We start from the raw sequence: 13,553 nt of genomic DNA, 5'->3' as shown, positions 1-13,553 counted from the left end.
GCTGTCAATTAGAGCTCCCTTGGTCTCGCGGGCTGCAGTTTATTGCAGGCGGTTGACGCTGTCATTTTGCTCACACTTTCGCCTTGAGCGTTATCACGCGCGCCGAAACAGTCAATAGCTGATGCATCAGCAGTTATTTCTTAAATTGGCTCACAAGGCTGCATCTTTCTCTCATTTTGTTCATAGCCCCTCTCCTCCCTGCTCCTCTCACCAAATATTGTTTTGCGAGGGGAGAGCGACGAATAGCGACTGCAGCAGGGTTAGTGAGAGAGCAGGGAGGGCGATGCAACACACTCAGACACATACAGTTGTTGTACACAAAGGTACACCCATGGAACACACACACAACAGTTCCATTTACACACAAGCTATCAAGACCTAAACATTGTTTTTGACCGTGTCTGGCTCCTTATCCAAACAATACTGTTCACACAATAGACATATAACAGTATTCCGGAATAGGCCGTCCCCATTTCTTCTGGGATCGTTATTTCTATTCCGGAATGAACATGCATAGTGACACATTTACTGTATTAGATGTGTTATTACTAGGTAGTAAATTCCGGAAACGCTCCTTGTGGAAAGCTAGAAGCTCTTTATGTTTTCTTAAGGTTTAAGATTTATTTATGTATCCTTTTGCTCTACCTTTTATGGTTTAGTACCTGCAGAAATGAACACCTCAGCAAATTGTGCACCAGTGCAAGCCATTAGTCAACCTAGTTGTAAGATTACAAGACTGGACAGATAAACATCTATGAACCATAAAATGCAACAGTTTGTTTAATGGCAAACAGGATGTTTTCTCAATTAATGAGAATATCCAACCACTGGTTAAAGGAATTTTGGTCAGGACATGAGTGGCTACTTAGCTCCTCCTTTTCTCTCCCTCTCCCTCTCCCTCTCCCTCTCTCTGATATGGGTGTTCATATTTGATATATAACAATTATCAGTTTCTCTCTTTCCCCAATGATTAGGGAATCATGTCAACTCCTAAGCGCTGCTATTTCAATGTGCAGGAGATATTGTCATTGTTCTAGTGGAGTGATTGGGCAGAGCTCAGCCACTGCTCTGCTCTGAGCACCCTCCACAAACTCCCACTGTGAAGCCTGATTCGCTATCGGGCCTGCACCAGAGCACCACGGGAATCGGCTTCTCTTCTAGGCACATTTTTGAGGAAACAGGAAATTGAGAGAGTTTGTGGGATCTTTGCACTTCCTCTGCGGAGAAACAGATATATTTTATGCTCCTTCTCAGTACAGTATAAAACACTTCCCCCAAATTTGGCTGGCTGCACTTTCCCAAGGCAGACTAGTGTATTATCCGACTGAAATTCTCTCTGTATGTCTGGTTTGTCCTCTCCTCTCAGCGATACTATGGCTCTTTGTGTGTGAGGGGCCAGTCTTCAGGAGCCTGGCACCTACACGGGGGATTCAATCTCCCAGCAGCCCTGTGCAGTGAAATATGGCCGTGTGGAGTAATCCCTGCCTGTGTTGTTGTCGTGTCGAGGAGGGACGGGGGTGTACAGAGAGGAGAGGTAGGGGGCCGGGGAGGACGAGATGGAGGGACGTGGGGGAGGGGGGGGGGGGGGGTTGGTTCTGAGTGTCGTTTGGGCCAGACTCCAGGTCTGGGTTGCTTCTTTCCCTCAGTTGGGGTGGGCCAGCCGATGGGTGTGGGCGGCGGGGGTGGAGGAGCTTTGGTTGTCTTTGTGGTGGGCGGAGCTTTGGTTGGTTGTCCCCCTTCCCCGTGGGGCTCTGACAGGGGCCAGGCGAGACTGGCAGCCATCAGTCAGGCGTGCGGGTGACACGGAGGCTGTTGTTGATGGTGGCGGTGATGAAAGGCAGGGGAGCCGTAGAGGCCCACGTAATCAGGACATCCTTCTCAGGCATGACAGCCTCTTCCTCTTCTCTCCTCCGAAGCCAAGAGACGGCCTCAAACGCCTCGCCTTCCCTTCCCTCCCTCCCTCCCTCCCTCTCTCCCCCTGTTTCATGTTCTGATCAGTCTCAGATGCTGGGAATTACCCCCCCCCCCCCTTTACCCTTTATTTTTTTGTAATGGGGGGGGTCAGGAAAGGCAGGGGTGGTGGTCTGAAACGGGGGGTGATTTGCGTGTTTCTGCTTATACACCTATATGTGTGTGTGCATTTAAGTAACAGGAAGTCGGGTTTTTCTCTCCTTGGCAAAGACAGGCAGGTGCGAGAAGGAGAGAGAGAGAAGGAGAGAGAGAGAAGGAGAGAGAGAGAGAGAGAGAAGAGAAGGAGAGAGAGAGGAAGTCTGTTTTATTTTATACTGCAGGCCTGTTGCTAATTAATGTTTCTTTGGTAGGATTCTGTCGGAGTTGAGTCATGGTTTTGATCTTTATGCCTGATAACTGCATACCTAATGAGATTTCAAAGCTTCTCGAGATGTGAGTGCTGCTCCCTGCAATTATTGACAGATGCCTTTTCTTCGCCATTGGGTTCTGCTCCATAAATCCTTCCCCTGTAATGAGCTTGAGAAGTGCCACCCTGCCAGTGAGCTAATGAAACCGAGCGGGGGGGGGGGGGGGGTGTACGAGGGGGGCGTCACACTCCTCTGACACATTTATTTTTTTCTTTAAATGAACTCTGCAGATGTCAGGGCCTTCGCTTGTGTGTCGAAAAAGAAAAGAGGTGAGCGTGAGATAGAGGAGTAGGAAAATAAAATTGGGGGGGGGGGGGGGGGGGGAGTAGATCCTCTCTCTTATGAGAAGAACAGTTTGGCCGATCGGGTTTCCATCCCCATGTTACGGTCGTTTGTCTGAGATAGCTATTTTATTTGAAATGGTAGTATTGTTGTTGCCGAAGATGACTTTGATTGATATAACTGCCCTCTTGCTACCGAGCTAGCTTTTTTTCTAGTCCTCTTTATTTTCAGTTTCTTTCATTCCTTCCGTCCCTACACTCTTCCTGTTTGTAGCTCTGGTGGGGAGGGACACGGGGAGAAGGAATGAGGAGAAGAACAGAGAGAGAGAGAGAGCGAAAGAAAGAAAGAAAGAAAGAAAGAAAGAAAGAAAGAAAGAAAGAAAGAAAGAAAGAAAGAAAGAAAGAAAGAAAGAGAGAGAGACAGGGAAAGGGAGAGTTTGGGGGGGAAGAGTCAAAGGGAAAGGAGGCCAGCCTGTTCTCTGTCCGTACACACACATCCATTCCACACACACACACACACACACACACACACACACACACACACACACACACACACACACACACACACACACACACACACACACACACACACACACACACACACACACACACGAGGCTAGCCGGACGGGTCTTTTAGGTCTGAAACAGAGCTGTGGTGGAGGGAGAGTAGCTGCTCCATGCCAAACAGTTGATTTCCTCCTCTCGTCGGCATGGTCATACATCATGGACCCACCCTTCTCTCCTGACAGAATGACGTGTGTCATTTATCAAACGGGCCCTTGCCAGAGCCCAGTGTGAGGGGCTGTCTTCCTCCCTTAGAGAGGAGCCTGGGCGTCCACGCCTCTGAGGGGGCGGAGGGGGGGTGGGGAATGTAAAGCCGAAAGTGGGATGAGGACGGGGTCTTCGGGGGGGGGGGGGGGGGGGGTTGGTGAACTATGGGTATGGAGAGAGAGGTTGGGGGTGAAGGGGAACAGCACTCTAATTCCAGTAGCGCTCCGACTCGCCTCTCACATTCCCTAACCCCTATGTGTGAGATGGGAGGGGGACTTTGTGTTGTGCTCGAGGTGGGAGGAAGATACTGTTTGTTTGTAGACGTACAGTATGTGTTTAAAAATAATACACTTAGTTTGGTCGGGGACTTGTTTGGAATTAAGTTAGTATTTCATGTGTTTATGCGTGTGTTTGTATGTGTGTGTGTCCATGTGTTTCCTGTAAATATGGGTGTGTGTGTGTGTATGGATTCTGCATGTGTAGTCTGTCCATGTGTTTCCTGTAAATATGGGTGTGTAAGTGTGTGTATATGGATTCTGTATGTGTAGTCTATCATGATGTATCTGCATGCATATGTGTGTGTGTGTGTGTGTGTGTGTGTGCCTATCAATGTGTGCATCTATGTGTGTCTTTGCTCTTCCCTGAGTCCCTGCTCCCACACATGTCCCAGTGCATCTTTGTCCCGGTCCCTGGGCCCCGTGGTTGACAGGTATCACTCAAGGGCCCGGCTCCTTGCCATTCGGCTCTCTCTCGCTCTCTCAGGGGGTTACGCCAGTGAATCTGAGCTCTCTCGCTTTCCCATGATTCAAAGGAGCGTTACTGAAGATGGATGCTCCTTAAAAAACGAGATTGATGATGGATATGAGGCTGGCTGTGTCATTCATCATTTTGAATATTATTTAGACTGGCCGTGTAAAGCTGTAACCTGAGCTTTGGCGAAGAGGGGACTGAGTGCTAGACCCAGGACGTGGGCTCAGTGATGGATGGGTCAGCCAGATCCTTGTTTGTTACCAGATACCAGAGGAGCAGCACTCGCTCACTCCTAATGCACCTCACTGCCTACTTTTGCCCGAAAGGGTAAAAATAAAACCAATGGAGGTCAGGTGAAGAAGAGAAGAAAAAAAAACAGCTAATGTTGGACGTGGCCCTCGCTCCGCGCCCTGGGTAACCCTTGTTTTGAAACTGGTCTTTCTTTTTAGTTTGCTTCCTTCCTGTGTATTTGTGTTGTTTTATAGGAGGTTTTTGGTTTTATTTCGCCAGACTAGCGAGATGAGGTGACCATCGTCAGGGCTGTGTGGCTGAACAGCTGTGGCCCACAAGGAAGAAATACGGATGACTATGTTAGTCAGCCCCGTGACTCACAATAATGTGGATAGACTACATTTTGAGCACTTATAATGGTTTATTTTGAATATCTTTCGGATATGGTCAAATGTTTTCATTCCTTAGACTGGACTATTTAAGTGCAAGCGGAGGACAGGTGTTTTTTCCCCTATCAACCTAGGTGTGTCCAATGCAGGTACAGTACAATGTTATTGTAATAGCTGTTAAGCACAATGCCATTTCAGAGTGAATTATAATCTTGCCTAGTGTCGGATTCAATAAAAGTAATCTTAGGTTTGTAGTCAGCCAATCATTGTTCCAGCTGGGTTTTCCTACTGTCTGCCTGCATATCAACAAGCCCCTCCCCATGCCAACAAGCGCCGCCCCAGGCCAAAGTCAGACCACAGGAGAGATAGCTAGTGATAGCTGGTCTCTCTCTGAGAGGTTACCTCATCACACACCAACATTTTCGCAAAGCCTACTCACCCTCTATGCCATTTATTTTCCTCTGGTCTTCTTCCTGCCGTGAAGAACTGGACTCCTGTACAGGAGGAGGAGAGGAGCGAAGGAACGAGACAGGGTCAGGCAGAGGAGAGAGCCTCAACCCTGCCCTCCGCACTAGGAGAGAGATAGAGAGAGAGAGGTTGTTTGGTTTTGTGCTCTTTTTCTCCCCCCCTCCTCTCTTTCTTTTTCCAGTTTTATAGCAGGAGACATGATTTATTGTGGCCATCCATCTTTGAGACTCATCCATCACCTCCTGGTTGCTAGGCAATCATGGCAGCAGCTGTTTGCTTTGAATCAGACAGAGACGCTGTCAATCAGCGCGGGCAGGTGAAAAGCATTAGAAACACACTATTGTCAGACGGAATAATTAATCAAAGGCAGGAGAGATAATTAAAAAGGCATGACCCTTGCTAGCACTTGGTCTGGGTTGCCTGGATTTAAAAGAAGAGAAGCCAGGGAAGAGGAACGGAGCATAGGAAGGAGAAGAGACTGGATGGTACTCGCTCTCTCTCTCTCTCCCGACACAGTGAAGGAGAGGAGTGAGTGAGTGCTGATGACAGTCAGTGGCACAGGTTCTAATTCCATTAAAAGTAGATTGGCTCGAAAGTGGAGAGAAATAATAAAAGGCTGGCAGAGCGGATGAGAGAAAGAGAGAGAGAGAGAAGGGGACAACCGCGCTAAAGCACGCACACTGTCTCTGACACCGGTAAATGCTACAAATGTGGGGTTTAAAATGGGGCTCTTCAAATTGATGCTGCTAACACACCCTCTCCATTTTGCCTATGATATGCACTGTAAGGTAGATTAAAGAAATGGCACACTTGTAAGAACCACCACCCACACACACACACCCGCCCACCCACAGACAGACAGGCAGACCAGTGCAGTAGAGATAGGGCCCTGCAGTGACCCTTGGGGCCCAGTAGAGGGGGGCCTGTAGTGGAGCTGCCTGCCTGCCTCTGCCTTTATAGGATCCCGGCCCCTACATCTGTGGAGGTGTGTGGATCCACAGGCTCACGGCAGGCAGGAGTTTGGAGAGGTGTTGGGAAACATAACATGTGATATTGCGTGTGTTCAGCATGCATGTTTGTATAACTACTTACATAATGTGTTGGCTTGTTTTTATGTGTGTTTGTTTGTCTGACCCAGGTATCAGAGCCCTCCTAGACTCAGGGGCCCAGGGACTTTAGGTCAGGGTTCCCCAACTGGCGGCCCGCGGGCCGAAATTGGCCCGCATGTGATTTTATTTGGCCCCTCAAGTTTTCTGAGCAAAATCTTTTTGGGGGGATATAAAATACTCTAAAACACACCAGCAAATTAGCCCCAAGTGAATTTAATTTTGGAAATAGGTTCCAAAGTATTTCAGCACATAATAGAGAGATGTGATCATATACAAATGTAAGCCAGGTTTGAAATTATTATGTTTTAGTCTGTTTGAGCTTCTTGTGGTCAATTTGCAGTCTACAAATGATTTGTAAATATGTTCCGGACCCCTGACCATCCGCAGCTAAATCTAGTTGATGATCCCTGCTTTAGGCGATCTGAGGTCAGGTTGCCTACTACACCAGGTCTCCTTTGGGTTCTCGCTCCCTCTCTTTCTCTCTCTTTGTCCATCCCCTGTTTTCTCCCAGCGCTTCCTAGTCCCTCGTGTTCCGTCGGATGAGCCAGAGAGCACACTGCTCATTCTCCTTGAACCAGCATGTTCTCCAATGTTATATTTCTACCACAGTGTTGCCTAACGTTCATATGTAAACTCCCATAGCCGACAATCCTCTGGGGCTGTGTGTTGTGACTATAGAGAGAGGTTTACAGTATGATTCATAGGGTGGGGGCTCCTATCCCCCATAACCCTTCTTTGATCTGCACGTGTCTCTTGTGTTTTGACGTCCCGTCGGTTCTCATAATAATTTCGGACGGGTTTATTTACGTTCTAGAAGATAATCAAGGCATATCGTAGTGGAACTGTGTGCTCTCTCCACACAGCTGGTGAAAGAAGGGGCCAGTCATAATAATGTGTGGGAATAGCAATGTCCCATAGCCTCTACCGCTTTACCTTGTCTCCAAAAGACTTTAGCCCAAAGCCTCGCCCCGGGCTACAAGCAACGCACACATTCGCTCTCTCACTCTCTCTCTATCTCTCTCTGTCCCACCTATTCAACAATGTCACCAGACCCAGACAGGGAAAACAACCCCCTTTTTGATTTGTCCAAATGAAGGCAGCACACAAGACCTGTCTATTTAAAGACGCTGTAATAGCCACATGAAAACTACCTTCTTACCAAAGAGCAGACCTCTTTTCATTAGCTCACTGGGCAATAGAGTCAATAAACATGGTTAACGTGAAAGGAATTGATTCATTGACTATAATAAGCTGGACTATTGAACAGACCTTTGGAACGCTCGCGTGATAACCAGTAGCGGCAGTTACTGTTTTAAAAATGTGATCACATGACCTCGACACGTTTTGAAAAAAAATTAACCGAATCTTCATTTAACGTTAACTGTCAAAGTAAATGGCCGTCCGTATGTGTTGACGACGTGAGTAAGAATTGCCAGGGTATGCCAAATGAGGCAAGTATAATATAGTGGTATCAACTCCCTCCCACTCCACTGACTGACAGGGGTGGAAGGTCTGGAGACATCCCACACCCTAACTGAGGACAGAAAGGGGATGGATGGTGTTGGTTAGCCACCAGTCAAATGCACCCACCCAGACGAGAGTGTAACATTTCAAACAGAAAGAATCAAAACAGTAAGAGCATTGTGGCTCGTTGAAACGCCTTGGACGCCGTGCTATAAATGTACTTATCCGTTTACGACTCGCCGGCTAATGTGATCGTCCTCAGAAAGACGACTTCTACGAGACGCCTTGATATTTTTAGATATAATTAGCCGCGTAGTTCCAGAGATATCCTTTACTATTAAAGCCCCTGTCCTTGTTGTGCCACCCAGACAGACAAAACCATCCGTGTGATAGTACTTCACTCTTATCTCTGCTGAGCAAAGCACATGTCTTGATCCACGCCTCTGTGATTCTCACTGCGTTCTGGCTTGAAGTGGTTTCTGTTGTTAGTCCGTGTATTACTAGATGTCGCTATGACTTAGTGAGACATGTGTCTATTGTTACTGTTGTGTATGTACTGTGTGGCGTGTAAAGGTCAGGACAGGCACATGAGCGATCAGTGTGTAGCCCGGCCAGGCTCCATGACACGGCTAGTCATCAACACTTCCTGTTTCTGAAGAGTGGATGTTACACTCAGGCCTGACAAGGCCCACTCTGTTTATGAATTCCTGAGGCCTGATACAGACACAGAGTCATGGAGTTCTCTGGAAACAAGACAAGTGTGTGTGTGTGTGTGTGGGGGGGGGGGGGGGGGGGGTATGCAGTATGTTAGATGTGTGTCACTGTGACGTAATCTTGCGTCTACATGTGAAAAGAGAATGCATATGAAATCAAATGTTATTAGTCACATACGCCGAATACAGCAGGTGTAGACCTTACAGTGAAATGCTGACTTACAGGCCCTTAACCAACAATGCAGTTCAAAAAATAATCAAAAGAATAAGAAATCAAAAGAACAAGTCATTAAAGAGCAGCAGTAAAATAACATTAGCGAGGCTATATACAGGGGGTACTGGTACAGAGTCAATGTGCGGGGGCACCGGTTAGTCGAGGTAATTGAGGCAATGTGTACATGTAGGGAGAGTTATTAAAGGGACTATGCATAAATAATAACAGAGAGTAGAAGCGGTGTAAAAGAGGGGGGGGCAATGCAAATAGTCTGTGTAGCCATTTGATTAGATGTTCAGGAGTCTTATGGCTTGGGGGTAGAAGCTGCTTAGAAGCCTCTTGGACCTAGACTTGGTGCTCCGGTACTGCTTGCCGTGCGGTGGCAGAGAGAACAGTCTATGGCTAGGGTGTGTGTGTGTGTGTTGTTATGTGTGTGTGTGCAGTAAATCACTCGAATCAATTGTGGGACATGACATGGCATTCCAGAGATGGCGGATAAAGGTCTTCTGGTGGCGGGCCAGTGGTGGGAGAGCACATCTGTCCCGTGGTTCCCAGGAGCGTTACACATCCCGTGGTTCCCAAAGGGAGGGAGCGCATTTAACACTGATGCTTCAACACTGCTGTGTATGTCTGACTGACTCTCCTCCCAGTTTAGGGAATCACTGTCTCTGGGTCTGTGTGCGGGGCCTGATTTGGGCGTTGTCAGTTTCACAACGTTTGTTGACGTCCGTTCATGACTTTTTGTCTCCTGTGGTCACTGGAGGGAGTTTCCCCACACCACACAATTAAACGCAAGAACACAATCAGAAAAGAAAGGGGGTACGCACAGGTAAAAAAAAAAAGAGACTGAATGAAAGAGTGAAGGAGGACAAGAAACAAGTGTGAGAGAGAGAAAGGGCTACGGTACGTAGGGCCCTTAAAGGCGCGGTGCGGCGTGGATCGGGTGCGGATCGGGACGCCATCGAGAGCCGTATCTCTCCATCGTGACACGGCCAGGGGAGCGGCAGTACATTAATGCCTCGGTGCGATATGGACTGTCTGCCTCGCACTCCTCTACAATGCAGATAAGCCCCTGCAGAGGCAACGATAGCGCCGGCGGATTATCACATGCTCTCTGCTCGCAGGCACGCCAGCCACGCATGCGCCTTATTTATTGTTTAGAGCGCTGTGACTGGAAGAGTAGGGAGAGGAAGAAAGAAAACAGAGACAAGAATGAGGAACGAGAGAGATGGTTTGGAGTGGAAAGAGAGATGTAGCATACGTAGTATGTTAAAAGGGAAACAGGGAGGGTTTTAACGGATCTTCTCTTCGCTGTGGTACATCACTGGAGGTGGCACCAGTCAAGAGGGGGCCTGTTTTGGACTGGGCTGGGCTGCGTTGTGAGGGGTTGGGTTGCGTTGTGAGGGGCTGGGTTGGGAGGGGTTGGGTTGGGTTGGAAGGGGCTGTGTTGGGTTGGGTTGGGAGGGGCTGGGTTGTGTTGGGTTGGGTTGGGAGTGGCTTTGTTGGGTTGGGTTGGGAGAGGCTGTGATGGGTTGGGATGGGGTGGGGTGGGCTGGGTGGGGAAGGCCTTGGAGTGGCTGTGCAGGGCTGGGGATGTTTTTTATTTATTCAATTGATTTAACCTTTATGTTCCCCTGTCCCTCCTGTAGCTTTGGGGTGAAGCCTTTTCCTTGACAATTAGGCCAGACAATCCCCTTCAAGTGGCTCTGCGTGGGTGGAGGTCAGGGTCAGTATGTTTGATATCACACAAACCGACGGTGGCGTGTCTCTCTTTTCTCTCTCCTTCCCTACCCTAGTGACAATATGTAGTCAGCTCAGTATTCACCTGGGTTCTGGTCGCCATAACAGCGAGCTGAGGGCTTGTTATTGCTGTACTATTGGTCTTGGTTGCGTGGTTGTTTTTGTGGTTAAGCTGGGCTGTGGTGCTTTATCCTGCTCACACACAATGTAAGGCGGTAGCTCGTCCTTAGCTCTACACAGTCCTGCATGGCTAAGCCAGCTGATGGAGCTTGTTTGTTTATTTGAGGCATTTGCATTGTTTGAGTGTGTGTGTGTGTGTGTGTGTGTGTGTGTGTGTGTGTGTGTGTGTGTGTGTGTGTGTGTGTGTGTGTGTGTGTGTGTGTGTGTGTGTGTGTGTGTGTGTGTGTGTGTGTGTGTGTGTGTGTGTGTCCGTTGGTTTGTGTGTGTGCGCTTGCTTGATTGCTCGTGAGAGACTCCCTGAGGCGGCGTAAAATTGTACACAAATAAAGACGTTTACACACACGCTCACGCAAACACAGGCACACTCACACACACACACACACACACACACACACACACGCACACACACACACACACACTAATTGGGGGTGGAGGGGTTATTGGTGGTCCTGGCCTCAGGCCCTCGGGGTCTGTGTGTAAATTGAGAGTTTAAAGGGGGAGCCGAGGCATCCAAACATCTAAACATGGCCTTTGATGGCTGCTCTGTCTCTCTCTCTGCCTTTGTCTTTCTCTCTGTATATCTCTCTCTGTCTCTGTCTTTCTCTCTGTCTCTGTCTTTCTCTCTGTCTCTCTCACACACACAGAAGCCATTTTAAGGCCCTCAGCAGCAGAAGCAGCAGCAGCAGGCAGAGCAGATCCAAAGCCCACTCGGCTCACGCACGCTCTTAAGCACTAATTAGATAATTAAAAGTGGCATCCTTCTTCCTGCCATATTTCATCCCTCTCCGCGCACCCCTCTCCTAACCAACGGCATGTCCAGCTCTTTGAAATGGATACTGTATCAGTTCCCGTCCCAAACAAGTCACCAACGGCCCCCAAAACTACAAGGGGAGTGCCCCTCCCAGAGCGGCTCTGAGGAGCGGCTCATGTTAAGAGGTGTTGAAGGCTTTGGATGCCTGGCTATCCATCATTCTCCACGTTTCCTAGACTATAACTAGCCACAAATGAAATATCAAAGCCCAGGAATGCACTCGTTATAGCTGTTATTTTCTCACGGTTTTATATTGCTTTTTAATTTCATTCCCGTTGTAAATCACTGCAGAAAATATATGTTACAGAAGTGATTCGTTACGGAAATGACACGAGAGGTGTTGCTCAGAGTAAGAAAACTAAAGAGTAAAGAGGTCTTGTTTCAGTGCTGTTTGTTCTGTGTGACTCCTCAGTTACTGGGCCGTTTAACTTCCTGATGTTGAAATCACATATGAATGAATACGTTTTTCGTTGTTATTAATATGTTTAATTATGTCAAAATGTGTCTTTTTTTTCTCTATTATTTTTGATTTTGGAAAAAATAAGGCAATATATGATCATGGCATTTCAAAATACACCAACACGGTTGGACAGAAACACTTGGTCAGTTCTAAAATAAAATGTTAAAATGAATTGGCTTACCGTTGTTATTTAAAACAAAATGGTAAAATATGTAAAGGCTTTTTTACTACACAGGCGACACAATGTAGGATGGCTAAAGCATACACGGACGGTATTACACGCATTATGTCAATGTCTCTAACGACGCGGGAAAATGCTACTTCTTTTTATACGGCAGTTAAAAAGTGAGGGACCTCTTGAGATGTGATATACTGGTACTCTCATAGGGGGAAGTGGTTAGAGAGCATGTGGGCAGAGGTTATGGTCTGTGGCATGGAGGATCATGGGTTTTAACCTCGCTTTTTGTGTGTGTGTGTGTGTGTGTGTGTGTGTGTGTGTGTGTGTGTGTGTGTGTGTGTGTGTGTGTGTGTGTGTGTGTGTGTGTGTGTGTGTGAGTATGCGTGGTCCACGTTATGTCATCCAGCAGCCGTGATGTCTGGATCAGTGGTGTCATAATTACGCATCCTGTTTACATCCTATTGTGTTTCATTTCAGCACGTAGCGCCCAGCACGGCACGGCCCTGCACAGCCCACCCTCCCCTTCAGTCCCCCAGTGCTCCCCTCCTCTCTGCCTCTCTGGCTGTGCGCGGAGGCTTCTCTGCTGCTTTACTAGGACAGTAGTCAGCCCTCTGGGCCAAACCCCTCCTCCTCTCACCTAGCCTGGCATAGCCTAGCCCTACATAGCTTCACCTCCGCCAGGATAAAGGACACAAGGGAAGGGGGGGGGGGGGCACACACACACACACACACACACACACACATACACATTTAAACCACAGTTTATGTATTTTTGTTTTGCAAATAAACAATTGTCTGGAATTGTGCAGCATTTATAGCGTGTTATGCATGCTCAGGTGGCTGTTCTGAACAGCATTTCATATGAATGCAGATTTGGTGAATGTTGAGTGAGCTGGAATAGGGATTTTTATAGAAATAGGAGACTCCCTGACCCTATTTGTAACTCTGGGTTAAAGCTTCATTAAGTAGGCCTACATGGCTTACCGCTGTAAACAGTTGAATATTTCTTAATGACATCGGGGGAATAGCATTGATATGCATGTGAACTCTGGGCCCCCCCCAGCCTCTGCTCTCTGCTTTTCATTAATATCAAGTGATTGAGCGGAACATTAGCCGATAAAGCCCGGAATAAGATGACACATACACCACGGCTGGAGGAATTAAAGCATAATATAACCACTCGGCCTTGCATACAGAGCCCTTCCCGTCAGAATGGGTGACATTTTGATTTCCAACGTTTCTGGCAAACCAGAGTGGGATGCACGGAGTGATTTATCTTTTACATGGGGAGATCGTTAAGTGATTGTTGGGGTATCCCCCCTCCACACCCGCTCCCCCACCCTACCCTACCCAACATAACATAACACCCTCTCCACCCAAAGGCCTGGGCTATTGATCTCATCTGCACTCAGGAAG

At 47.8% G+C, this 13,553-nt stretch overlaps 1 protein-coding gene and 1 long non-coding RNA gene across 3 annotated transcripts in view; one reads left to right on the top strand and one right to left on the bottom strand.

Moving 5' to 3' along the window:
- LOC139562880 (uncharacterized) overlaps positions 1-13,553 on the bottom strand; it is a 60,946-nt gene that overhangs the window by 22,638 nt on the left and 24,755 nt on the right. The window contains exon 2 of the long non-coding RNA XR_011672459.1: positions 5,240-5,371. This is a non-coding gene — a long non-coding RNA (uncharacterized lncRNA). The remainder of the gene's footprint in view (positions 1-5,239; positions 5,372-13,553) is intronic.
- LOC139562879 (teashirt homolog 3-like) overlaps positions 1-13,553 on the top strand; it is a 34,926-nt gene that overhangs the window by 6,434 nt on the left and 14,939 nt on the right. The gene's annotated exons all lie outside the window — the stretch shown is intronic.

Source organism: Salvelinus alpinus, chromosome 33, assembly GCF_045679555.1.
Source record: "Salvelinus alpinus chromosome 33, SLU_Salpinus.1, whole genome shotgun sequence".
NCBI classification, from domain to species: Eukaryota; Metazoa; Chordata; class Actinopteri; order Salmoniformes; family Salmonidae; genus Salvelinus; species Salvelinus alpinus.
The sequence above is the reverse complement of the archived record's forward strand: the minus strand, read 5'-3'. Positions and strand labels throughout refer to the sequence as shown.